At 40.4% G+C, this 27,994-nt stretch overlaps 1 protein-coding gene across 1 annotated transcript in view; it reads right to left on the bottom strand.

Annotated features, from left to right (window-relative positions):
* Positions 1–27,994, bottom strand: part of TBCD (tubulin folding cofactor D) — a 3,708,267-nt gene that overhangs the window by 2,088,053 nt on the left and 1,592,220 nt on the right. The window lies entirely within an intron of this gene.

The following is a 27,994-nucleotide window of genomic DNA, read 5'->3' on the forward strand; positions in this document are numbered from 1 at the left end:
TGATGAGTGGAATGTTTGGCTTTGGTGGCAAATTTAGAAATTTTGTTATAACAGCTTTCAAGTTTGGAAGTGATGGAAGAGGCTAGGTTAGTTAGTAGCGGGGCTCCGTACAGAAGGGAGGGAAGGAGGTAAGAGGAGGCCAGAGTCTGGCAGAATTAGAGAGGAAGTGGTTGTTCCTGTACAGCATACCTAGTTTTTGGTGGGTTTTCTTTAAATTTTGCTGAATATGGATGTCGAACTTGAGGTGTTCATCTATAGTTACACCGAGTAGTTTGGCAAAAGGAACAATTTTGATTAGAGAGTTGCTTTGGCTAAGGACTTGAAAGGAATTTTTATCAAGAGAGAGAGATTTTGAGGGTGTGAATAATAGTATTTTAGATTTGTTAGCACTGAGAGAAGGGTGATTTTGGTGCATCCAGATCTCAGTAGTTGAGAAGGCAGTCTGACTTTTAGATAGGACTTCAGGGAGGTTAGAAGCAGACCAGACAAGTGTAGACTCATCTGCATATTTGATGACTTTGGCATTAGGAATAGCAGAGTGAAAGTTATTGATAAAGATATTAAACAGCATTGGTCTGAGGATGGATCCCTGTGGTACTCCGGTAGGGGTGGGTAAGAAAGGTGAGGTCTGTTTTTTCCATTTCACAGCCTGAGATCTATTTAACAGATAGCTTGAGAACCAGGAAAGTGTGTTGTGGGAGAGATTTAGGTTTGAGAGGTGACTTGGAAGGTGCTTATGAGAAACGGTATCAAAGGCTTATAAATGCCTTAGGGCAGATAGCCTAGTATAAACCTATGAACCTATGAACCTAAATGCTTTAGAGAGATCAAAGAGCACTGTGGATACTAAGTTCCCAGACTCTTGGGCTTGATTGACAGTTTCTAAGAATGAGAGTAGAGCTGTTATGGTGCTATGTCCTGGTCGGAAGCCATGTTGGGTAGGGGTAAGTAGTTGTTTTTTAGTCAGAAAAAGCATAAGTTGGACGTGGATGCACTTTTCTAGGATTTTGGAGATTGGAGAGAGAGAAGAGCTATAGAGCGGAATTTTGTAATGTTAGTTTTTTTGCCTCCTTTGTGGAGAGGAAGAATAAAGGTGGAACGCCAGAGTTTAGGGACGTAGGATTCCTTTATGGATCTATTAATTAGGATACTAACTGGCAGAGCTATACCACCAGCAGCAGACTTGAGAAAGGAAGAGGGGGATGTTGTCAGGTGCATTGCAGCAGGGTTAAAGTTTGAATAGAAGTATTTTTATGTAGTTAGTGGAGACAGGTTTAAGCTCACATAAAGGGGAGAAATTATTTGGGGACTTTGATGAGGTGGAATGTAAGAGAGATGGGTCATTGTTGGGAAAAGTTTTCGTTAGGTCAGATATTGACTCTATAAAGAAAGAGTTGAATAGTGAGGCTAATCCAAGGTCAGATTTACTTAGGTCCAGACAGGGGTTATTTTTGGAGTCTGGGTTGAGGACTGAGTTTATGGAGTTCCAAAAAAGCCTAGGGTTTTAGGGATGGTTGGAATGGAGCTTAGTGTAGTAGGATTTTTTGTCTCTGAAGATTTGTTTTTTTTGCAAAGTTACGAAACTGTGTATATTGGAGAAGGGTTTTGGGAAGTTTATTCTTTTGGTAAAGCTTCCAGGATTTGTCTCTTTGATGTATAATTTGCTTTGTTTCTTTGGTTAGCCAAGGGGCAGTTCTAGTTTTTATTCTTTTTTTTCCTTGGTGGAGCTAGGGAATTTAGAGCATCTAGGAAAGTAGAATTAAAGTGGTCTATGGCTTTATCGAATGGAAGGGTTTTTAAAATGTTCCAATTCATTTGTTTGAGATAGTTAGAGAAGGTTTTGGGTTCAAACTTACTAAGGTTGTGGGTCTGAATATATTGATGTTGGTGTGGATGGGAGGTGGTTGCATGGTAAATGAATGCTGGGAGGTGGTCACTAATAGAGTCAGGGATGGTGCCAGAGTTGGTAATTTTATTTGGATGGGTGACTAAGATCCAGCCAAGAGTGGAACCTGGGGGATTTGTTTTATTGGGTCTGGTGATGGAGTGGGTTACTTGAGTAAAGTTAAAGAGGTTAATGGGCAGGGAGGGTATGGGACTGTTGATTTTATTCCAGTCGATGTTTCCATCACCTAGTATGTAAGTTTCAAGGTTAATTTCAGCTGAGTCCCAATGGAGTATGTCTTCAAGGGTTGAAACGTTATTTCCGGATGGGATATAAAGGGCGATGATATAGAGGCTTTTGTGATTATTCATCTTTAATAGACCGACTCTTAGTTCTGCACTGGCGAATTTAGGAATGGGGTTTGGTAAGGGAATTAAGGTAAGTAGGTTGGAATAGATTAATGCAAAGCCTCCGCCTTTTTTCTTTGGGCAGTCACATCTAAGAGTGTGAAATCCAGAGGGTAGGATTTCAAAGTCAGAGATGTGGGGTTTGAGCCAAGTTTCAGAAATGGCTACAATGTCAGGTTGGTTATGACCTAGCCATGCTTGAAACTGATGTGCTTTGTTGTTGAGACTCTGGGCACTGAGTGTGAAAAATTTAAGAGTATTGTAGGGGGATGAAAAGTTAGAGGAAGGGGGAGGGTAATTGTTATTTGTGGGTTGGTTAGGTCTGGGGTTGGGATGAATGTTTCCAGCTAAGATGAGGTTACTGAAGGAAGTTATTTTAGTGTGTTTTGGTTTGGATTTAGGGTATTCTGGATGGTCTAGTATTTGTTTAAGAGTAAGTGTCTTAGCAGTAGTGGAAATAATTTTAGGATTAAAAAGGTGCAGAGGGTTCACCTGAAACAGAGAGGAGGAGATTGAAAAGAAATGATTATTTGTGTGAGGGAGGAGATGGTTTTGTGTGGAAGTATGGTGAGGAATAGAGAACGGAAGCTGATTGGAGGTACAGGAGCTGACATGTTATAAAGTTTGGAGTAGTAGGAGGGAGGTGGGGGTTCGGAGTGTTAGGAACAGTAAGGAAAGCATGGTTATAAAATGGTAGCTTAATATGGGAGATTTATAGTGGAGAGAAGAGCTATGGGGTGAGAGGGGGTAGTGAAAGAGTGATGAGTTTAATTAGTGATGCATTTAATTACTGTGGGTGAAAGGAGGAGGGGTAAAGAGGGGAAGGCTTTGACTGGATGGCTGTCTTGAGTGGGTGGGGAGTGGTTGAAATAAAAGTAGGAGTAGTGGGGTGGGTGAGAATTGGGGGCAGGGTAGAGGAGTGGGCGTGAGCCCGTAGGGTGAACGGAGTTGGTAAAGCCAAGGAGAAGGAGGAAAGCCAGCGAAAAGTCATCAGTGAAGCTGAGAACTAGCTCAGAGGTAAGGAGGCACTGTGTGTGTGAAATTAGAAGGATGCAGAGGGTTGACAGGGGATAGGAGCTGAAAACAGGGCAGCAGCAGTTTAGTAGAATATAGTAAGTATTAATAGGGCTAAAACAGAGCAGTGGTAAATTAATAGAACAGTTACAGTACTTTTGGCTTGTATTAAAAGATAAGTAGTGGTTGAACAATGCCACCTGGTGGCCTGAGTAAGTAGAATGGTAAGCTACAAGTACTCAGAGGAGGGAGAGATAGCCTAGGAGAGTAAAGGGAGATAACATCCATGGTAGACTGCTAGCAAATGCATGCGGGGTTAATATACAGAAGTGTCAGGTATAGGATATATTTTTATTTTACAACAGGGTACATACACATTTAAAGTAAGTTCTTTGGGAGGTAGAGCAGTTACAGAAGCACTACAGGATTCCCTTAGAATGAACTTTACAAAAACAGCAATAAGAATCACAAACAAAAATAATACGAGGGAGTACTTACACGCGAGCACACTACTGAGGATTCCTATGAAGCAAGGCAGAAAAGCTAAGTCAAAAGATGGTGCCTTTCTACATCAGGTTTCTTGATACCTCTGTAATTAAGCAGGAGTGAGAGGGAGTTGTGCAGGTTCAAGGTGGGGGAGGGGGGTAGACACAAAGTAATACAAGGTTGTGAGTCAGAAAAACTGGACAAGGCCAGCTGCTAAAAAGAAAACAGGAAAACCAAGTTAAGTCAATTCCAGGACAGTGTAGTGCAGTATCTTCTTAATAACTAAAAATCTTATGCTAATAGTCTAATACAGTGTGGTGAAAAGGACCATCGCTTCTACAGGGAAAAACTATTTAAGTATTGGATACAGATACATAGGTAAACTTTTTCCAAGAGAAAGTAGTTTTAAGTATTTGACCTAGGAGTACAATAGGAAGAGAAAAATGGGGGAGGGGGGCAGTAGTGTGCATGTGTACAGTGGAAGGGGAAAGGGTCTTCAGTTTAGAGGACGGATTAATGACAATGATTTAATATTTAGAGAAATGTTAGCCAGTTTATACAGAAATTAAAGTTAAGTTAGTATAATACAAAAAAGAATTGTAATATGAAGTGAAAGTAAAGTGGACTTATGGCATATTTAGAGAAACAGCCAAGGGAAAGAGATTGACAGAAGTAAGGAAGTTAAATGAAGATGGAAGTGTAAGGAGTTGTGTGAAGATAGGCGAAGGCTGCAAGCCTAGCCAGATAGAGTTCTGTAGATAATTCTGTCATTTGTAAATATTAATGTAAGCCACAGGCTTGTTCTCTTAAATGTCAAAAGACTGCATTGGATTTGAATTGCAAAAATGTAACAACAATGCACTCTGCTGTAAGAAAGCTAAGTCAAGCATTCTCTGACTGTCTTTGATGTCAAAATTCGGAGCCGATATGTCTAGAGAGAGGCATCCTGCCTATTGTTTTAAGATCAGAGTTAATGGCTAGAATTTGCATGCATAAATGTCAGATCAATATATTGATCTGGTTTCTGACCATGTGTAAAGAATGTCAGTTTCTGTTAGCCTGGGAACACCAGACAAGTGTGAAGAATGATGTCATGTGAAGCAGCTCTGTGTTATCAATTTAAAGAGAGAGAGTCACAGAGCTCTGAGAATTTTGTCTTGAGAACATTCAACATCACAAGCACTGATTGTTTATATATGTAAGTTATTTAGAACTGTGTTTTCCCTTAGATATAGCTAGGAATTAGGAAGATTAGACTAACTGTTTTTCTGTGTTGATGTTAGAACTTTTCTACCATATTATTTTAAGTATTTCTCTGTGATTTCTGAACTCTTGACTAGCACTGCATAGTAAGAAGTACTGTCTTGTGTTTTTATTTATTATTATTAAATATTTTTTAAACCTTTCAACTGTGGCTGCTTTGTGTAGAGATAATATGAGCTCTATCACTATATACATGCAATGTGTACTCTAATGTGCCAAGTAACTCTAATAAGCCTTGACTGTTCAGTCACAGTTACCATATGGATAATAATATTGCACAGTAATAATTGGACACCCTTTCAGAAGGGCCTTGGAGTAGCTGATATTAGTGGTGGTGGCAGCTGGTACTACCTTTTAGATTGGGCAGAAAAGGGGCATAGCTGGAGAACCTGTGCCAGCCTTCACCAGGAGTGTCTGTGTGGTTGTATAAACTCTTATTTCAAAGTGTGTGTGTCAGCTACTTGGGCAGCAGCACAAAGCACTGGTTGGACAGAGAGGGTGCTGGAGCTTTTAGCTTGCCCACTAGGCTGAGATCTGGACCCTATAGCTGTGCCAGTGGGGAGCTTTATTGGGGACCTGGAGAGAAAGGGAGAAACCATCCACAGACTGACTGTGACCTCTGTGTGGTCTTAAGGGAAATTGTATTTTACTGTGTTGTGCATTTATTATCCTTTCTCTATATGGACACCCCTTACTGGTGTTAATGGTGACGGTTGAGGCTCCCTGACTGCTGGGCCAGTCACGGGCGTCACATATTAATTGTTTGGCTGTGGTGGGATGTCTACACCACATATTAATTGGTTTGCAAATACTAACTGGCTTGTAGTGGTGTGGGTAAAGTGAATTCCTGTAGCTTGTGTACAGTGATCACTGAAGGTGTTTTGTACTCTAAATCAGCCAAGTAGTGAATGCTCAGAGTTCAGACCACAATTGTTTTATTTCTTTTGTTAGCTTAGTTAGTCAGGAAGATGAGTACGGAAAGCTGACAGGGAGCCAGCTGGCTAAGGTGTGCCAGACTAGGGGATTGGTGCATGGAAACCTGACTAAGGCAGACATGATTGCAGCTTTGGTCACCACTGCATCAGTAAACAGCAACCAGAAGGACAATCAGACTGGCAGTGGAGATGTACCACCCTCAGAGAATGGGCAGCTCAACCTTTCTGCAGAAGACTTAAAAATCCATCTGGAGCTAAACAGACTTGAGTTGGAGACCAGGCGTTTGTAAATAGAAGCAGCTGAGAGACTGAGATGTCTGCAGGCTGAGAGGAATGAGGAACTACTCTACCTGGAAGCTGAGGAAAAGGAGAGACAGAGGCAGCATGAGAAGGAGATGCAGACTCTTCGCCAGAGTCATGGAGGTAATGGGGAAGAGAGTAATTGGACCCCAGAAGCACAAAAGGTCAGTAAATTTCTTCTGCAGTTTAAAGAGGGGGATAATTTTGATAGTTTCTTTCATATGTTTGAGAGGATATGTAAACAAGTATGATGTTGACCAAAGGTTCTGGGTACAGTTCCTGACCCGCTTCCTCCATGGTAAAGCTATAACTGTGTTGTCTAAACTTGCTGATTGTGAATATTTTGATTATACTGCTGTTAAAAATCACTTGTTAGAATGTTTTAAGCTAACACATGAAACTTATAGGAAAAAGTTTTGTGAGCACAGACGCAAGGCAGATGAATGTGTGTGCGAATATGTTGCTGAACTGAGCATTTATTTTCATAGGTGGGTGAGTGGATGTCAGGTCACCATTTTTGAAGGGCTGGCAGACCTTTTGGTGAGGGAACAAGCCCTTAGCACTTTGCCTGACAACATGAGGATCTGGTTAGCTGATGGACAATGTGCTTAGTTCAGATGAGTTGGGGAAGACGGGAGACCTATACCTAGCAAGCAGGGCATCCCTGCACAGGAAAGGGACCCACAGTACTGCTCTTGGGTCTAAAGGAACCCATAGTGGGCAGCACAGACTGCCCCAACAGAATCTGTCAGTAGCAGGGGAAGCCACTAGTCCATGTACATGTCCAAGACCTAGGGTTAAATGTTTTGAATGCAACCAGTGGGGCCATGTGGCATACGGATGTCCATGGAGGCAAGGTGGGGAACAAAAGGTGAGACAGCCAATAAGTGGGAAAGACAAAATGCCAATAGTAGATTGTCTTGAGACAACAGGGGTACCGAATTACCATCTTGTAGATGTCCTGATAGGGAAGCATTTGGATGAGGCAGTACCATGTGCTTATGCAATTACACGCAGTCAGGCTAGGAGACATGCATGTGGGTCTAGTAGCCTGGGGGAGACCCAGAAAGACTGCATACTTGCAGCCAGGACTGGTGAGGTGGTTACTTCAGGAAGGGGGCTACTCTGTAGCAGTGAAACTGAAGGTGATCCACAGCTGCTTGTGGGTACTGATGTTCCCTTGGACAGAGGAACTGCAAAGGTAGAGGTGAGTAGTTGTACCCAGGCTGACAGTGAGGCACCACTGTCAGAGGATGTCAGACTTCCTGTGGAAGGGGAGCTGGAAAGGGTTAGAAAGAGAAAGTTGAGACAGGCTCAGCTTTCAGACCCTACACTGCAAGGCCAGAGGAAGGTAGCTAGGGAGGCACCTGATTCTCAAGATAAGGGTGAAATCTGTATACTGGGACAAAGGGTTACTTTATACAGAGTGGACCCCTGAGGGAGGGGCTAGAAGGTGAGAGGGTACAGCAGTTGGTAGTGCCTAGAGCCTACCGTCTGGCACTTCTAGCCATAGCCCATGATATTCCCCTTGCAGGTCATATGGCATAAAACTTACAAAGAGATGTATTATGCAGAACTTCTATTGGCCTGGAATTTCCAGAGATATAACAGGGTACTGCAGGACCTGTGAGCAGTGCCATAAGTTAGGCAAGGCAGGGGACAAGGTGAAAACTCCTTTGATGCCTTTGTCTGTGATTGAGAAGCCATTTCAAATGGGTAGCTATGGATATTGTGGGGCCTCTGAGTACCCCAAGTTCCACAGGGAAAAAGTATATCCTGGTGGTAGTGGATTATGCTACACAATAACCTGAGGAAGTGGCTCTGTCCTCCATTGATGCAGAAAAGGTGGCAAATTCTTTATCAGAGATTTTCAGCAGGCTAGGTTTCCCAAAAGAAATACTGACTGACAGAGGTGCCAATTTCATGTCAGACCTGCTGACTTGTCTGTGGAAGTACTGTGGGGTGAAGCACCTGAAGACCATCCCCTGACTAATGGTCTTGTTGAGAGGTTAACCTCTACAATCAGGTCCATGCTACGTGCATTTGCAGACCAGGTTAAGAGGGAGTGGGACAAATATTTCCCCATCTGTTGTTTGCTTACAGAGAGGTTCCCCAGGAGTCCACACGTTTTTCACCCTTTGATTGGCTGTATGGGCATAGGGTGAGGGGACCTCTAGATTTAATTCGAGAGGAGTGGGGAGGTGAGTGTGAACCTCACAAGGAGTCTGTTGTGGCATATGACCTAAACCTCAGGACAAGGCTCAGGGAACTCATGGGCTTGGCCCAGGAGAACCTGACAGAAGCCCAACAACAGAAAAAGATGTGGTATGACAGGAATGCTTGAGCTAGAGAGTATGCTGTGGGGCAGCAGGTAATGGTTCTCATTCCTGTCAGACACAACTAGCTGAAAGTAGCTTGGGAGAGACCCTACAAGGTGGTAAGTGATGTTAACTACATGGTGGAACCGCTAAGCAGAAGCACAAACTGTACCATGTTATCATGATGAAACGTTACCATGACAGGGAGGTCCTTGTGCTGAGCATTTGCAGTGGATTGCAGGAGAAGTCTGAGGGAGACCTGGTGACTGATCTCCTCAGTGAGGCTCAGACTGACACCTCAGTGGAAGGGGTAGCAATGTCCCAGCAGCTATCTCTTACCCAGGTTCGGGAAATCTGAGCAATGTTACAGGAGTTTGAGGACATGTTCACTGGGAAACCAGGGTGCACCCACCTGGTGTAGCACCAGGTGGATACAGGACCTCAAAGGCCTATTAGGCAGGCCCTTATAGGGTGTCTGAGAGAGTCAAACAGACTCTAAGGGAGTAGATACAGGAAATGTTGGAACTAGGGGTAATTCAAGAGTCCATCAGTCCCTGGGCATCCCCAATGGTGCTGGTGCCAAAAAAGGATGGCAGCACCAGGTTCTGTGTGGACTACAGGAAATTAAATAGTCACACATGCCTAGGACAGATGGGGCCCTACAGCAGCTGGGTGGGGCTAAGTATCTTACAACTATTGATCTTACCAAGGGTTACTGGCAGGTGCCCTTGACTCCCAGTGCTATAGAGGTCAGCCTTTTTGACTCCTTTTGGCTTGTATGAGTTCACAAAGATGCCCTTTGGGAAGGAAAATGCCCAGAAACTTTCCAGAGGCTAGTAGATCATATCCTAGCAGGAGGGTTTTCCCTTACTTACCTAGATGATATTGCCATCTACAGCCATTCCTGGCAAGAGCACCTTCAACATGTCAGGGAGGTGCTGGGCAGACTTCAGAGGGAAGGGTTGATCATTAAGACGAGCAAATGTCAGGTGGGTAGGGCAGAGGTCTCCTACCTGGGACAGAGAGTGGGGAGTGGTAAGATTGGGCCAGAACCTGCCAAAGTAGAAGCCATTCAGGCATGGCCTGCACCTGTTACCAAAAAGCAGGTGAGGGCTTTCTTAGGGCGAGCAGGGTACAACAGGAAGTTCGTTCCCAGTCATAGTACATAGCTGCTCCCCTCACAAACCTGACAAGGAAGAACAGGCCAGATAAGGTAGTGTGGACCACAGCATGTGAGCAGGCATTCCAGAAGCTTAATGAAGCTATGAGAGGAGCCGCTGTTTTACCAGTTCAGATTACAGCAAAGAATTTGTTGTGCAGGTGGATGCTTTGAACCATGGGATGGGGGCTATACTTAGCCAGATTTCTTCAGAGGAAGAAGAGCACCCAGTGGTTTATCTCAGTCATAGACTCCAACCCAGGGAGGAATGCTATGCTGCTGTAGAAAAGGAATGTCTAGCCATAGTGTGGGTACTGCAGAAACTTCATCCTTATATGTATGGAAGAAAATTTACTGTAGTGACAGATCATAATCCCCTAACATGGTTAAACAAAGCAACCCAGCAAAATGCCAAGTTGCTGAGATGGAGCCTAGGGTTGCAAGCATATATGTTAGTGCAGCACCCAAGGTGGGATTAGCAATGCCAATGCAGATGGGCTCTCAAGACAGGGAATAGGGTAAGGTATACTCAAGCTAGACCTAACCCTGTCAAGCAACGTTTCTCAAGAGTCACTTGTAGCTTGAGTTCTCCGGGGGGAGATGTGTGAAGATAGGTGAAGGCTGTAAGCCTAGCCAGATAGAATTCTGTACATAATTCTGTCAATTGTAAAAATTAATGTAAGCCACAGGCTTGTTCTCTTAAATGTGAAAAGGCTGCATTGCATATTGAACTGCAAAACTGTAACAAAAGTGCTCTCTGCTGTAAGAAAGCTAACTCAAGCATTTTACAACTGTCTTTGATGTCAAAAGTCGGAGCTGATATGTCTAGACAGAGACATCCTGCCTATTGTTTTAAGACCAGAGTTAATGGCTAGAACTTGCATGTATAAATATCCTTTATTGCTCTTATTTCTGACCAGGTGTAAAGAATGTAAATGTAGTTTCTGTTAGCCTGGGAACACCAGAGAAGTGCAAAGAATGATGTCATGTGAAGCAGCTCTGTGTTATCAATTTAAAGAGAGTCAGAGAGCTCTGAGCATTTTGTCTTGAGAACATCCAGCATCACTGGCACTGCCTGTTTCTATATGTACGTTATTTAGAACTGTGTTTTCTCTTTGATATAGCTAGGAATTAGGAAGAAGGTTTATCTGTGTTGATGTTAGAACGTTTCTACCATATTATTTTAAGTATTTCTCTGCAATCTCTGAACTCTTGAATAGCACTGTGTAGTAAGAAGTATTGTCTTGTGTTTTTATTATTTATTATTAAATATTTTAAACATTTCAACTGTGGCTGTTTTGTGTAGAGATAATTTACGTTCTGGAGTACATTGCATGTATATAGTGATACTGTACCAAGCCACTCTAATAAGCCTTGACTGTTCAGTCACACTTACGATTTGGATAATAATATTGCACGGTAATAACTGGACACCCTTTCAGAAGGGGCTTGGAGTAGCTGATATTACTGGGTGGTGGCAGCTAGTATTACCTTTTAGACTGGGCACAAAAGGGGCACAGCTGGAGAACCTGTGCCAACCTTCCCCAGGAGTGTCTGTGTGGTTGCATAAACTCTTATCTCAAAGTGTGTGTGTGTGTGTGTGTGTGTGTGTGTGTGTGTGTGTGTGTGTGTGTGTGCGCGCGCGCGTCAGCTACTTGGGCAGGGATACGAAGCACTGGTTGGACAGAGAGGGTGCTGGAGGTTTTAGCTTGCGCACTAGGCTGAGATCTGGACCCTATAGATGTGCCAGTGGGGAGTCTTATTGAGGCCCTGGACAGAAAGGATGAAACCAGTCCCAGACTGACTGTGATCTCTGTGAACTCTTAAGGGAAATGTACTTTACTGTGTGTGTATTTATTATCCTTTCCCTATATGGATGCCCCTTGATTGCTGGGCCAGGGTGTCACAAGGTGTAAGGTATGAATAAGTACTTGTTAACCTTTAGAGAGAGAGTTTATCCTGGTGTCAAGCAAGAACAGAGCCATCTTTTGGCAAGGAAGTCTTTCAGAATAGTTTTGAAGGCTAGGAGGGAGGGTATTGACCTGATGGATACAAGTTAAGAGTTCCAGGCCCTAGGAACATGGTATGAGTATACACAGTGCCTACCAGATTTGATAGGTTTGTGGACAGACAGGAGTTTTTGGTCAATGGAATATAATGACCAATTGGGAATATAGTTGTGTAGAATGTTATTTAGTGCTCAATAAATATGGATGCTGCTTAATTTTATAGGTGTTAAAAATCTTTATATGTTAGTTGATGGGGTAGTTCTAACTAATTTACACTTTTTAATGCTATACAATGGTTTATTCTAAAAGGAGGTTTTGCTGTAAATTTAGAAACTTTGTTACAAAATTGTTCAAGTTTTGATTTTTGTGATGCCTGGAGGATATTAAGGATGGGAGCAGCATACATAAGTGGTGAGAAGAGATAAGTAGTGGCAAGTGTAGTTTTAGTTGCACTGGTGAGAAAGTTTTTGGCTCTTAAAACATCCCTAGTTTTTGATGAGTTTTCTTATGCAATTTTGCATATACAGGTCAAATTTAAGATGATTTCATCCACTATTATCCTTAATATTTTGCTATGAGAAGCGACTTCAATGGTTGTATTATTGAGAGAGGACTTGAAATTTTGTTTCCTTCATGAGAGTGGGACTTGGAGGAAAAAACAGTTGTTTAGTTTTTTAGGGTTGAGCATGAGGTGTGAGTTACAAAACCATGTTTCAGATGCTGTTAAAGCTTCCTGAGCATTTTTGGTGGTGTGCCATGTTGCCAGATGTATGAAGGAGTATGGTGTCATCTCTGTACTGTATTAGGGAGGTCTGTTGTGTGGATGTGTGGGGGTTGTTGGTGAAATGTTTGACCAAGAATTGAGCCTTGTAATACACTGGTGGTGACTGGGAGGTAAGAACAGAAGGTGGAGTGCAATTTTACTGATTGATGCCTACTGGACTGGTAGATTTTGAACCATAGAATGGTGGACTGAGAGAAACTTAATAAGGACATCTGAAGTAGAAGTTTGTTGTGAAACTGTGTCAAAGGCTTTGCACAAGTCTAGAAATAAGGTGAAGACTAGTTGAATTTTATCTCAAGCTTTACTGACAGTATCTATATAGGTTAGAATTTCAGTTTTAGTACTATGGGAAGGACAGAAGCCAAGCTGTGTGGAGGATAAGAGTTCCTCCTGCAGGAGACAGTTTAGCAATTGTTTTTGAATACATTTTATTCAATTAATTTAGAGAGGGGGATAAGACTGCTATAGGTCTAAAGTTAGTGATGTCTTTGTGCAGAGGGTTAATGTGTGACATTTTGCAGAGAAAGGAAATGTGGAATTTCTGGATTGACCTATTTATATGGAATGAAACAAGACAGGCAATGCTACTGGCTGCTATTTTAAGATGCTCACTTGGAAGGTCATCAGCTAAAGTACATCATGGTTTGAGTTTAAGATTAGTTTTATACAGGATGTGGGCAAAGGTTTGAAGGTGAATGTGGATGTGATGATATGTGGCTGTTGGGCAAAGTTAGGATTAAAAGTTGGGGAATCCTTGGTTAGAGATGCTACACTATCTGCGAAATAATAGCTGAAGTCTATTGCGGTTTTGAGTTATAAGTTACTGGGAGATGGGTTAGGACTGAATTTTTCACTGGGATGCAAGATTTCTTTAATGGCTGTCCAAGAATTTTTTAGGGTTGCATTTACTATTATTCTGAAAGTTATTATAGCATAGTTTTTGTCTTCATGTATTTGCTTTTTAGTATGAGTGCGAAGCATTCTGAAGTTTTCAAGATACTGTTGTGTTTTATATTTTTCTATTCTTTCCATGCTTTCTCTCACTAGCATTCTACTCTTCTTGGATAGTCAAACTGCATAATTTATTTTTAGTATCTTCCTTCAAGGAGGTGCAAGGCTATCTAGAGTATTCAGGAAGGTTGTATTGAATTCATTTACAGCATCATCTAAGAGGAGGACTTTTATGAAGTTACAGTTAGCAGATGATAGGCTAATAATGAACATTTCTGGGTTAAACTTGGAAAGGTTGTATGCTCTTTGGTTATACAGATTGGGAGATGACTACTGACAGAATGCGACATTGTTATCTGTGGTGATGTATTTGCTAGGGTCTGATATAAGGATCTTGTCTAATAGGGAATTTGATGTCTTGATATAATGTGTGGGGCTATTAAATAATTGTGTGAAACCATATAAATTCATGCTAGATGTAGGGTAGTTTTAGTATATATCAAACCAAAAAATATATACAAAAGGGTCAGTATTCCAGAAAATAAAAAACAATAACAACTACTGGAACAGCCAACAAGGGTAGATCAGAATTTAGGAATCCAACTTAAACATCAAAATACCCTCAGTAATGTAATGTGGGACAGACAATAGGTCTAAAAGGGGGGTGAATTAGATTCTTGTGAATCTTAGGTATTCCGAACAGGATCCCTAATCTGGGTTTGTTAATGTTACAAAAATCATAAGTGGTCCTTTCTAAATTGCCATTCATAAAATTGTCAAACAGAAAGGAATAAATTATACTTCTACTATAACTACTATGAACCATGTTCAAACTGACTCGTTCATATTCTTGGTTGTTATTTAACATATTTTCAATATTGTTAACATAATTTTCCTGGTCCGTTACCACAAGGGTACCACCCTTATCACTTTTCATAATTCTTATTTTATCATTGGTAATTAAGACATTTAAAGTACATTTTTCTTTTCAAGAAAGGTTATATTATTTATGTCTATTTTTTAAGTTGTCATGATGTAACACAACCCTAACCTGCCTTTCAGAAGTACTTTCAAATATTTTCACAGTATGAATCAGCATAAGGTTATAGCAAGAAGGCTTGATAAAATTACTAGAACACATTCTGACGTCTTTTAAAATGTAATTCAAATTTAAAGACCTAACAAATTTCTTTAAATTCAACAAAGTACTACTTGTATCAGCCCTACTGGCTGATACAAAATTCAACCCCAAGTTTAAGATCTTCAAGTGTTTTTTGTTAATAACAAAATTAGATAAATTGACTACATTGTCAGCTACTGTATGTTGCGCACCTAACTGTCCATAGAACAGTCTGAAGTCATCCTGTCTTTCTTCCTCACCATTCTGGTTCTGGGACCCTTCCCTTACTTCCTCAGATGTAAAAAAAAAAACTTTTGGTCTAGCTCCAAGTTCAGAATATCTAAGATTCACAACAATCTAATTCACCCCCATTTCAGACCCATTGTGTCTGCCCCAAATTACTTTACTGAGGGTATTTCATTATTGGTTGATTATCTTTTAAAACCATTGGTATTTAAGTTGGATTCTTAAATTCTGGTCTACCCTTGTTGTTGGCTGTTCCAGTGGTTGTTATTGGTTTTTATTTTCTGAAATACTGAACCTTTCGTATATTTTTTTGGGTTTGATTTTTAGTTCCTTACAGCTGAAAACAAGGGGGATGCGCTGCTTGATGTGAGCATTCAATCTGCTCCTGACAATGGAGATCAAGGTCTGCTGGTTTTACTACTTAAGACCATGTCAGATATTCAAAGAACTTTGCAACAGTTGTTACATGAACGGGTCACTGAACACCATGGATGCTCTAGCTCCGATGATGACACTGATACAGTGGTGGATTATAATGTTCAATTGGCGACTGCACAAGGTAACCACTCTGAAGGATCTATGGCAAACAGTATGGTTTACACAGATGTAGCGTCTGTTCTCAGTAACAGAACTGATCATTTTGCTGTCTCTGAAAGACCTGTAAGTACTGCAGAACTTGTGTCATACAAAGAAAACTATGAATTACTCAGTAGACTGCTTAAAAAATATAAAAGGTCAGACTGGGAAAATAAATATTTCCAATGATGCATTGAGTTACGAATTGTACCTAAAGAGTTGAGGCTCTTTAAATGCATGAACGGGGTGGAACCTACTAGCCCATTCTTTGGGACTTTAAAAGAGTTCTTCAACAATGCAGGTAATAGTTCCTAAAACTACTGATTGACAATAACTGCAGTGCTATACCTGAGTTAAAAGAACAGATTGTCAAACCTGACCAAAGCATTCAGAAAGACTTTCACAGTAAAATTGGTGAATGCAGGGAATACAGTCGTATACCTGAGGAAACTGAAAAACATAAAGAGACTGTGATAAAGCGTAAAGGTTCTAAGCTGTTAAGGGATGTAATGGCTTATGAGAATGATGTTGCTTATTTAGTCTCTGATTCAGTGGTTAAAAACACTTAACACTAACACCATTAATAATAAACGACCAGTATGGTCATTATAAAAGTAAAAACTTGAAATCTGGTCAGTCTCTCTTTAAGAGAGAGGTGAGAGAATTTTCAACAGCCAAAAACATCATTTTTAACACCGGAACTGACCATAGCTCCACCTCTTTAGCAGAATATTTGTGTCAAGTCGTACCTGGAACATCTCTTCAGGCTGATATTCCGAATCCTGGTCCTTCTAGTAACGTCAACGAACTTGGAGCTGTTGTTTCAGTTATAAAAAGCTCTCAAATGTCATTTTCAGCATTTGCCATCTTTTTGTGACTAGAGCTCTGCCACAGTAATTGCATGCAATGTTCAGCTGCAAAATTAGTTTAAAATAATGCAGTAGAAATTTTAAGCAGGTCCTGGGCAAAAATGGATAATTTTGTAAGTAAATCATTCAATCACTTATAAGGATGAATTATGATAAATTAATAAATAAGCTGTATTTCATCCTTGTCATTTATTATGCATGAAGTGTTATTACTCAGTTTTTCTTTTCTTAAAGTGATCAGCTGCATGTTTTAATGATTATAGGGATGGTGAGATGGAGGATGTACAACATTTATATACTACTTCCTTGTAAATTCATAACCAGTTATGGTTTAAACAAGATCATTCATCAGTACACTCACAAAACTACTATGAATTTGTGTCTTTCGGCTTTTCCCGGTTAGGGGTCGCCACAGCAGAACTCCGGTCCGCTAATGATTGGTAGTTGATTTTTACGTGCCGAGTTACCAGCCCTGACGCACAACCTTCAATGAAGGTATGCCCATTCACGCATGTCTCCACGCAGGAGACGCTCTAGCTGAGAATCGAACCGGACAGCGTCTTACTGTGAGGCGATAACGCTACCGAACTTAAATTTCAGGACAGCTGAAATGAAGCACATAATGACAGAAGTTTTTTTTTTTTTCCTGGCAGTTGAGGATGGATGGATGGATGGATGGATGGATGGATGGATTTTTAAGCTTAAATCTCGCATAATAACAAGTCAGTACCTAATTTTGTTTCTACTTAAGTCTTTTTGGTGATTTCTGCAATTTGCTTATTTTATCAAATTTTATACATTTTTAAAAGACTGGCTTAGGTTGTTAGGTTTGAGTCTTAAACAGCCAACTGTATGTTAATAAATCTGATTGCATTCCCTTCTCCCTGTGAATTTGTACTTTTTTACCTTAAATTATAGTTTCAGTTAAAATTGTTTATATACTGTGTGTTTAATAGTCACCTGGGTATTTGTGACATTAACATTTTGATATACTTGCTGTTAAACAAAACTTTTTCCCCTGTGGCTTTCAACTCTTTTTGGCAGTTTTACATTTTAACTTACTTAAATGTACAGTTTCAGTTGGTTTTCCAGTTGGGGTGTTAACTTCCTGAGAGTAGCAGTAGTTATTCTGTTGGAGGGAATAACTGGCTGCTGTTTCTGAGCGATGGAAATCATTAGCTAGAGTTCTAATTGCTATATCATTAGTGCTTTCACTCTTTCTTCTCAGTTTCACATTGAGACATGGCTCTCAATGCAGCACAGAGCAATGCTGTACCTAGGGTTGCCAGACATCCTTATTTGAGTGGGACTGTTCTGGGATCAGCAGCCCGGTCCCGAGCCTGCACTGCCGGTTAAAATCCCGGCAAAACAGCCTCCACTTTGTTTTTTTTGATTGGCCCATATACCGGTATACAAGTCAATCAAAAAAATCGCAAAATGGAGCTACTTCTCTTTAATATGGAACTGCCTGATGTTCCGCATTGAACAGAAGAGGGCCCGCTGTGTGATTTTTTTGATTGGCCCATATACCGGCATACGGGCCAATCAAAAACAACCAGACACAGAGCTACTTATGTTTAATGCAGAACTGCAATGTTTTCCACATTAAAGACCTGTTTTTTTTTTTTGTTCCTACCTGTCCCGTAAGAAATCTGGCATCCTTGGCTGTATCTGAAAGACGCAGACACTTTCATTTGATAAACGATACTTTAGGAACTTTAGTTAATTCTACCTCTTGTTTAAAGCTGTATAAATCACAGAGTTAAGCAGTGGCATATTTTTCATAAATACAGATTATCTTAAAGTCTAGACCAAATTATTTAATGCCTATCTGGTTTTGGTACTTGAACCAAAAATTTTGCTTACTCTTATTCACCCACCAAACTGACTTTATAGCTAGGCTAGACTTGAATACTGAATGCATGCAATTAAGGGTCTATATTATTTCAGCAAATGCTTAAAATAGTGAACGCTGTTTATTCGACCCATTAAAGGTGAAATCCCTAAATCTCGAACACACAGAACAGTGATTTTTTTTTTACCAGGGGAAAAAAAATCGCTGATCTGTTAAAAAAAAAAAAAAAAAAAAAAAAAAAATCAAAACACAAAATAAAGTGGGGGGGGGGGGCTGTGCTCCCCACACCCCCCTACTTAAATATACCAACTCCGGGATAAGTCCCGGATACGGCCCAGTGATTTTTTTTCCCTGGGAAAAAAATTGCTGTTCCATGTGTTCGGGATTTAGGGATTTCGACTTTATTAGGTCGATTGAACAGTGTTCGCTATTTTAAGTGTTCGCTGAAATAATATAGACCCGCAGTTAACTTAGTGCTCAAAAAGTACAGTTGTGCAAGTAAATTTAACATAACAGTAGATATTCAAATGATCACTACTGCAGTAGCCTAAGCTATATGGGTTATATTCTGCAATGACATAACAGCCAGCCAGCTTCCAAAGCTTCAGGGCACCTTCCACGCTCCCAAATCATTAGTCATCTTGAGCTGAGCTGACTTAAAAGACAGATTTGGGTGCCAAGCCCTTCAGAGCTTTCATGCCAACAGACAGAGGAAGGCTGAGGCCTGAAAGGACAATGATTTATTTATTTTTTTATGCTCCTAGCAAAGTCCACATCCTGGCAAAAACAACACACCAGGAAAAATGGTGGGGGGGTGGAGGGAGGGAGCGGCTAATGCAGCAATAATCATTCGAACATCTACTGTTATGGTAAGTTTACTTACACAACTGTACTATGTTGTTCATATTGATCACTGCTGCAGTAGCCTAAGCTATATGGGTAGATTACCACAGCTTACAAGTTTTGTGAGGTGGAAAGAAGAGAGTCCAGGAGCCTCGGAGGAATGGTCCAAGTAAAGCCGGCTCTAGACCTATAGAAGGAATCATGCTTTTAGTGCCTTGTAAAAGTAAAGGACCAAGTTGCTGCTTCAAGAATAACTCTAGAATCCAATCCTTTCAAAAAGCCATAAATGAAGCTAGATGAATGTAAAGTAGAGAAATGAAGGTAGAGTGGGCCTGGACCCTTCATGGAATAGTTTTGTTATGATGAATATAACAAAAGGTAATAGCCTTAGACAACCATTTGGAAATAGTCTGTTTGACACCGGTCATCCCTTCTTACCTTCACAAGAAATGAACAACTGAGCTAAAGATCTGAAAAATGTACATCTCTCAAGACAGTACCCAAGTTGCCTGTAGACATCCAAGGTATGGAGGAACCCTTCCTCCTTCATTTTTAGGTTCAAGAAAGAAAACAGACAGATAGATAGACTTGCTTAAAATAAATTTGGATGCCAATGAAGGCATAAAAGAAGGATTAGTTTTCAAAGAAACCCTGTCCCTGTGGAAAATGAGGTGGGTTTGATTCACCACAAGAGCTTACAACTTAGACCCCCTTCTTGCAGAGGTCACAGCAATCAGTAAAATTGTTTCAATGTTAAAAACTCAAGTTGGCTAGGTCAGGCGGTTCAAACAGAGCAAATGTTAGCTTCTCTAACATAAAATTAAGATCCTAAGGAGGGGCCCCCAGTTTTTTTGGGAGGCCTCTTACGAAAGACCCCCCTTTCAAAAACATTTTAGCATGAAAATGCACTGAAAGAGACGGATCCATACACAGACATGCAGTCATCGCCAATAAATGAATCATGATGGAGGAGTAAGAAAGGCCATAGGATGCAAACTCAAATATTATAAAACCAGAGAATAGCTAGCCTTGAATGAGTGCTGCTTATGCTGTTGGCACCAACTACAACATTTAATATACGATTTTCTAGTAGCAGGTTTTCTTCTCTCCGTTAGTACCTGCTGCTACATATCCTCAGTAAACAGATGCCTAAAGGGAATTAAGACCCTGTCACCAAGGCAGCCAACTGACGTTCATTGGGATCAGAGGGTATCAAACACCCCTGTTCTTGTGTGAGTAGACCCAGTCGGTGAGGAAGCTTGTAGTAATTAGAATATGAAAGCAAGCATATGGTATATAGGTAGAACCCACACCCTTCTGATCTCAGCACCAAAGGAGTGTGCATCATCAGTTTAGCTACTGACAGTGGTAAAAGTACAAAGCTCTTGGTTTTAGGAATTATCAACCTTTTAAGTTGACAGGCATCTTTCAAATGAATAAGAGCTTTAGAAGCAGTGATTTACACAAAGTTCTGTAAGCTCGAGGAATTGTAAATGCCTGTACTGACATACTTGCACTACTGACCTGTGTAACAAGGTTACCATAAAGTTCAAAGAGGAGAAAAGGAAGCATGGAGGAAAAAATAAAAGCCATTTTAAAGAACACTAACTAAGGTTTCTCACCTGAAAGGCAGAAATGTAGACCCAGGTAAAGGCACTTTGTAGAAGTGGCTGAATGTTTGTGAAATCAGGGCCGCCTCATGAAAAGTATAGTTGTGTAAAATCTTACCATAACAGTAGATGTCCTTCTCTTCACTGTTGCAGTATTCATAACATTAGGGATCCCCTGCCAAGGGCAGCCCGACGTCCAGCCAGTATACCAAAGCCTTTACGCTGCTTTAAGGTATGCCATACATCACACGTAGTGCAGGACATAAAGGTGACGTCCAGATGTACCATCCTCAGAACTAACAGCCCAAGTAGAAATGTCTATCTAAGGAAAAGAAAAGGGTAACCAGTACATCCAGAATGCAAATGGATCGGGGGAGAAGGGAGGGAGTGAATCCTGCAATAGTGAAGAGGATAACATCGACTATTATGGTAAGATTTTACACTACTGTACTATGTCCTTCCATTCCACAGTTGCAGTACTCATAACATTAGGTGGAGTGCCAAAGTTCAGGAAGAAACTTGGGAGGAGGAAGAACCAGCAGAGCCCGCTAGGAAGCCACAAAGGATGTCCCTAGCAAAACCACTTCTAGCTCTAGAGATTCCATCCAACTTGTAGTGCTTGGTAAATATATGCACAGAAATTCAAGTAGCTGTCTCAAGAATAGATTTAGTATCCAAACCCTTGAAAAAAGTACCAGAAGCAGCAGCAACCCCTAGCAGAATGAGCCTTAACAGAATAAGGAAGGCTCTTACCATGAAAGGAATAAGAAAAAGAAATCGCTTTTTTGATCCAAGAAAAGGTTTGTTTGGATACAGCTAATCCTAAGGACCTAGGATGAAAGGAAACAAAGAGCTGATCAGATTTCCTAATAGTCATAGTCACATCCAAATAAAATCCGAGTTGTCTATGCACATCCAACGTGTGCAGCACCTTCTGACTGGCAGATTGCAGAGAAGGGAAAAAAGCTGGGCAAATGAGAAGACTGACTAAGGGAAAACTCATTCACCACCTTCCGCATAAAAGAAGGATTAGTACACAAGGACACCCTGTCCTTATGAAACACCAAAAAAGGATGACAAGCCATAAGGGCATGAAGCTCAGACACCCATCTGGCAGAAGTAAGGATGAACAAAAATACAGTCTTCGAAGAGCAATGTTGGATGGAAGCTGAAACTGGAGGCTCAAAAGCAGCCTGGGTCAATTTTTCCAAAACAAAATTAAGAACCCGGGGGGGGGAGGAGGAACAGGCTTTATGAAGGATGGCTTTAAGGAATTGTTTAGCCTCAAATCTAGAAGCTAAATGAGGAGATAAAGGCAGACAAGCACAGATAGCTTATATTTGGGCTTTAACAGAAGAATAAGCCAACCCAGCATTGAGCAATTCACACAGGTAAGAGAGAACCAAAAAAACATCCACAGAAAGTGGATCCAGGTTACAAGAAAGACACCAAACAGAAAACCTCTTCCATTCGGATAAGTAGAATTTCCTAGTATTGAGTATCCTGGCCTCCTGCAGGACCTTATGCATGTCCTCAGAAAAAAGGTGTTTATGTGGAATCAAAATCCTAATACCCACAGTATCAACTGAAGAGTGGACAGGTGGGGATGGATGAGAGATCCCTTGTCTTGTGTGAGTAGGCTCCTGTGAGGTAACGATGATTGCCCTTGGCTAAATGTAGAAGAAGAGGGAACCAAAGCTATCTCAGTCAAAAGGGAGTCAGATAAGCAGACGCAGTTCCCCCTGACCGTCCAAAATGGACATCTACAATGGTCTTTGGATGGGCTTAAAGTTAGATCTTTGCCGGTTTCCAACCCAGTTGAGGCAGAAAAAACAAAGATAAAGACGGGCAAACCTCCAAGCATTCAATTTCCTCGGGAGACACATCTGGTGGAGGCTGAACAGCAGAAGATTCCGTCCTAAGTTTCTTGGCCACCTTCTTTACTAACAGCTGTCCCTCGGAGTTGGAAGTACCCTAACATGATGGCTTTCACAAGTAGGTTAAGATGCTGATTTTCAAGACAGAGCGCCAAAGAAGAAAATCTACTATGAAGGGTTTCAGGTACAAAGGCCTGACAGATGGAACAGGACATATGGTCATGAGAGGCACCCAGGCAAAAATGACACTGGTCGTGGAGGTCTTTATGGGGAATCTGTCTCCCACATTGGCATTTACCCTTCTTGGATGACATGAAACCCCACAAGCAACAATAAAAAACACCCAACAGGGCACTTATCTGCAACAGCTTGGTGAACCAGTAACAGAACGGGTGTTCAGCCCAACGATCAAGCAATGGTGTTCAGAATGGGGAAAATGAAGTTCTGCAGATGGTACATCTGGACGTCACCTTTATACCTTATGCTATGCAAGGAGCATATATATGCTATATGGCGTACCTTAAACCTTAAAGTAACCTAAAAGCTTTGGTATACTGTCCGGACATTGTGCCGCCCTTGGCAGGGGATCCCTAATGTAATGAATACTGCACAGTGAAATGGAAGGACATCTAGGATAAAATCATCATAAAGCTTTAGACTTGTCTAAAGACTAAGCCTCACCAAGCCTAATAGAATAATAGCTCCTAAGGATACAGGGCATGGTATGATGTTACATTCTTAAACACAAATGCATCAATTGACTTTACTTATGAACCTTGACAGCTTTGATTGCAGCTGAGGCAGATGTCAGAAAAAGACGAGTTGTGCAGTTTGGTTAGTAGAATACGGAATGAACTTAGCAGATAGAAAAGTACTCCTAAGGTCATACCTCTCAACTGTTCAGATATTCACATAATGTCCAGATATTTTCTTCAGGTTTTTGATTTGTTCCTCATAACATTTGTGGCTTTCTGGCAAATCATTGAGAAATCAAGTCACTAAATAATGACATGCATTTGAATTTCAGACATCACATCCTTCAGAAAATCCATTCTAATGCAAAAACTGTTATCCTAGCAACTTTCTAAGATGACGAGAATGACATTTAAAAGCTGTCCCTAATTTTGGCCTCTTGTTTCTACATTATTTTGAAGTTTGTTCAGATTTTGCACACTTAGAGGTTAAAAGGTATACCTATGGTCAATGAACAAAGCTTCTGTTAAGAAGCCATTTTCCATATTAATGGTCAATGGCTCAAAACAGGGTAGTTAACATTTTTGTAACCTTGTATGAAACTACACTGACAGCAACTTAACAAGTACCAGTCATTTGAGTTGATAATTCAAGTTTATCTGTTATATTTGCAAGTGATGGCATGTTAGCTGTAGTTCCTAAGTGCTCTGGGCAGGACATTGTGGTAGATTTAAGTACCCCAATTTTAGCAATTTTCCAAAGATAGGTAATATGGTTCCTGTAGCCAAATTTAAGTTGTAAAGGTATCCTAGTGGGACAGAAATATAAAGCTAGGGTATAACTCACTGATGCAATATGGTGATTACTTATGCAGTTTTAGGAGGAGTTTATAAATATCATTATCAGAGAAAGATCTAAAGACAAAATCTAGCAGAACATTAAGAGAAGAAATGCCCTAAGTAAGGTGCTAGGTTAAGAGAGGGAAAGGAGAAGGTAGTTAGAAATGTTTAAGAAAATATATAAGCAGGTTTGGCTAAGGCCAATAGTGAGACATTCAGAGAGTTTAAAACGCTAGTCATTAACAGTAGTAACTTACTTGCATTAGAATGACACTACCTTTGACCAAAACAATTGATGGCTGGAGAGTAATGTGGAAGCTTTTTGCATGGATAAATGATACCGGATTTGACCTTTTTTATAGTTCTTCTGGAATAGTTTCTTAGCTCTGTTTAATGCTGCCTCTCAGGAAGCAATCCAGAACCTATCCTGAGTCTACAAGTGGTATCACTGTTTCAGTAACTCTTAATTCATGTGTGAGTCAGGGGAATGTGATACCCCGAGCCTACATTGTTTTACAAGAGAAATACCCTTTGAAATGAAGTACTGTAAAGCATGGTCAGCAATGATGTTGCTCTTATGGGAGAGACCAGTCAATACAGATTAAGTATGCTCATAACAACTGTAGAAGGGAGGGGGGTCATTTGAAGAACCAACAAGATGGAAATGGACAAATGTGATGGAAATTGATAGTAACCAATAGTAACAGTGTGAAGATAGGTGAAGGCTGCCAGCCTAGCTAGATAGAATTGTGTAGATAATTCTGTCATTTGTAAATATTAATGTAAGCCACAGATTTGTTCTCTTAAATGTGAAAAGACTGTATTGGATGTTGAACTAAAAAAAATGTAACAGTGTACTCTGCTGTAAGAAAGCTGATAAGTCAATCATTTCATGACTGTTTTTGATCTCAGAGCTTGGAGCCAAGATGTCTGGATGAAGGAATTCTGGCTATTGTTTTGAGACCAGGGTTAATTGCTAGAATTTGCATGTATAATTTCTTTTATTTCTCTGGCCTCCTGACCAGCTGCAAGATCAAAAGGGCTATTAACCTTTGAGTTTCTGTTAGCCTGGGAACCAGAAAGAAATGATGTAATCTGAAAGGAATTAATGGTACTGCATTATCAATTTAAGGACAGAAAGAATGAGGGCAATTAGCATTTGTCTTGAGAACATCCAACTCACCAGCACTCTGCCTGTGTTCTATATGCAAGTTTATTTTAGAACTGTGTTTTCTCTTAGATATAGCTAGGAACTAGGAAGATTAGATATGTTTTTTCCTGTAATTATGTCAGAACTTTTCTACTGTATTATTTTAAGTATTTCTCTGTGATCTCTGAACTCTTAACTAGCACTGTGTAGTAAGAAGTATTATCTTGCGTTTTTATTATTTATTATTAAATATTTTTAAACCTTTCAACTCTGGCTGTTTTGTGTAGAGATAATTTAATCTCTAAGAGTACGTTGCATGTATTTAGTGATATTGTACAAAGCCACTCCAACAGCCTTGCTGTTCAGTCACACTTATCATTTGGATAAATGGTAAGTGTGATAATAATATTGCATAGTATAATTGGACACCCTTTCATAAGGGCCTTTTAGTAGCTGATAAATATTAGTGGGTGGTGGCAAGTGGTAGTACCGTATAGTCTGTGTAAAAGGGCACAGCTCGAGAACCTGTGCCAGCCTTGCCCAGGAGTGTCTGTGTGGTGGTATAGAACTCTTATCTCAAAGTGTGCATGTGTATCATCTACTTGAGCAAGGACACAAAGCACTGGTTGGACAGAGAGGGTGCCGGAGGTTTTAGCTTGCGCACTAGGCTGAGATCTGTACCCTATAGCTGTGCCAGTGGGGAGTCTTATTGGGGACCTGGAGAGAAAGGGAGAAACCAGCCCCAGACTGACTGTGATCTCTGTGTACTCTTAAGGGAAACTGTACTTTACTGTGTGTGTATTTATTATACTTTCCCTATATGGACACCCTTCACTGGTGTTAGCAGTGAGTACTGAGGCTCCTTGATTGCTGGGCCAGTGCACAGGCATCAACAACAGATCTGCACCTATCAGTATACTGGTCAATCTGATTTTAAGAAGAACAGTTGCAAATTAGTTTTTACCTGCATGGACTAAGATATTTACTATTTGGGAAAGACAGAGTATGACTGTTGTGTGAATACATTTGGGGCGACCTAGCTAATTCAAATTTAAGACACCTAGGAGTGCTTGCATATTGCTAGTATCTGCATTTGTAAACATCCTGGGCTTCATTGTATTATATTTAATTTTTTGACTTTTTATACATATTCTTCAAACAAAATTACATCAGTATGCATTACTCACTGACTTGCCGTTTTTTGCCAGTACTATACTGCTCCACTGTTCATTGAAAATGTATTTCAGTGTTTCATCTCACATGAAAACATCATAATGCAATAGACCTTGACATATCTGTGTTCGCTTGGCGATTATGCCACAGTGACTGAGAGATTTATGTTATTTCCAAAGCTATCCACTAATGAATCAACAATAATAAGTACTATTTAAGTTGTATTTGCACTTCGTTCATTGTGATTTATTTATTCACTAAGAAATTGCTGACATTATTGCTACATTTCTGCACTTTTTAAGTTGTACTGTTGCTTTAAGATCTGGTTTACTATCTATTAGATTCAGAACTTCTGTATCTAAAGTGCATGTTTGTTTACATTGCACTTTAAAACCAGACATCTTACATTAAGAGGGTTTTTTCTGCACTCATGTGGTAGAAGTATGCTGATCTAAACTCATCCGAGTTGGGATTGCTGGAGGAAGGCTCATCATGTGCTTTCCCAATTCATAGATAGCGTTATACTTATTTATATTTCTGCTGATATTTAATCTTCTCATTTGCATAAAGCCACCCTCCTAAGAGTAGATCCAGTAGTACATGATCTGGGTATTCAGTTTGACAGCACTCTGAACTTCGACCACCACATGACCACAGTGGTGAGAAGTCCTTCTGTGTGGCACAACTCATAAGTAAAGGCATGGTATCCAGATCAAAGGAAGTTATAATCTTATTATATGTGGCCCTCATCAGGCCAATAATTGAGTACAATGTCCCATTCTGCATGTACTTCACCAGACACCTGCGGCAGCTGAAGAAACCCCAGAGGTTTCTCAACAAGAAAATACCGGGTACCCAAAACAAGTCGTATGCAAAAAGATTGAAAACCCTATCACTGTATTTTGTCTCCTACAGGCTACTAAGGCGTGATCTGTGTCTGGCTCACAAGGCAGTCACTGAACTGGTCTTGATGCATATATTACATATTTGTAAATCAAACTGCATGAGGGTCACTCACTCCTCTGACATGAACAAATCATGTTGTAGAAATGGATAAGTCTCTAAGATACTACCCCCTTCTCTGGAACAAGTTTCTTATTCATGTGAAGCAGAGCCACTCCCTGACCCTCTTCAAGCGCAACCCGGATCAATGGATGGGTAATTGTAAATTCACTCATGGGGTGGTGACCACATCCCTCAGACAGAGACCATAAGTATTAGTTATCATGCTACTGGGTCATACTTCTGTTAACTTCATTCACCTAGCTTTTGTTAATAGGGATCTCGGGATAAATATGGCTAGGCTTGTAAAGACTCTTGGGCTTTTAGCATAGTAACCTCCTATGAAACCTATGAATACAAATAGCACAGGAAGTAATATTAAAGTACTAGAAACAGAGATTCAGTGTCAGAGGTGTGAGACCTGGTAATATGAATTCCAACTCTTTGAAACTTAAACTGCTACTCAACTAAAAAACAGCAAATTGCTGCTTATATGCACTAATGTTAAGATTGTTGTGCCTCACAGCATAGAAAATATGAAATACTGCATTCTCACAATTAGTATATAACTTTCTTTACTCCAAGGACCACAATTTTTAAATTAAAATCAAGAAAATGGAATGAGAACTA

Source organism: Protopterus annectens, chromosome 4.part0 (assembly GCF_019279795.1).
Source record: "Protopterus annectens isolate FY-2018-M chromosome 4.part0, PAN1.0, whole genome shotgun sequence".
Taxonomy (NCBI): domain Eukaryota; kingdom Metazoa; phylum Chordata; order Ceratodontiformes; family Protopteridae; genus Protopterus; species Protopterus annectens.